Source organism: Cyprinodon variegatus, unplaced genomic scaffold (genome assembly GCF_000732505.1).
Source record: "Cyprinodon variegatus isolate N-32 unplaced genomic scaffold, C_variegatus-1.0 Scaffold256, whole genome shotgun sequence".
Classification (NCBI taxonomy): Eukaryota; Metazoa; Chordata; class Actinopteri; order Cyprinodontiformes; family Cyprinodontidae; genus Cyprinodon; species Cyprinodon variegatus.
Window position 1 is genome coordinate 894276 of NW_015150709.1, and position 479 is coordinate 894754.

Genomic DNA, 479 nt, shown 5'->3' on the forward strand with positions numbered 1-479 from the left:
CAATAGTTTTGCGAGATCTCACAATGCTTTTGCAAGATCCCGCAATACTTTTGCGAGATCCCGCAATACTTTTGCAAGATCCCGCAATAGTTTTACAAGATCCCGCAATACTTTTGCAAGATCCCGCAACACTTTTGCGAGATCCCGCAATAGTTTTGCGAGATCTTGCAAAAGTATTGCGGGATCTCGCGAAAGTTTATTTTTTTGCGAGATCTCACAAACGTTTTGCAGGATCTCGCAAAACTTTTTTTTCCCTCCATGTCCCTTTAGGGGCTCCGTAAATAGAAGATACTTCAGTTATAAAGAAACTGTCAGGGGTAGAGATAATTGTGCTCTCATTATAGAAACTCATAAAACTGTTTCCAGGAGTTTAAATAAGTAATTTAATCTCTATAGGTACAGGATCAGTGTATTTCTCACTTTGCCATTTCAGTAGTTTTATGCATACAGTTGTGCTTGAAATTTTACAAACCCTTCCA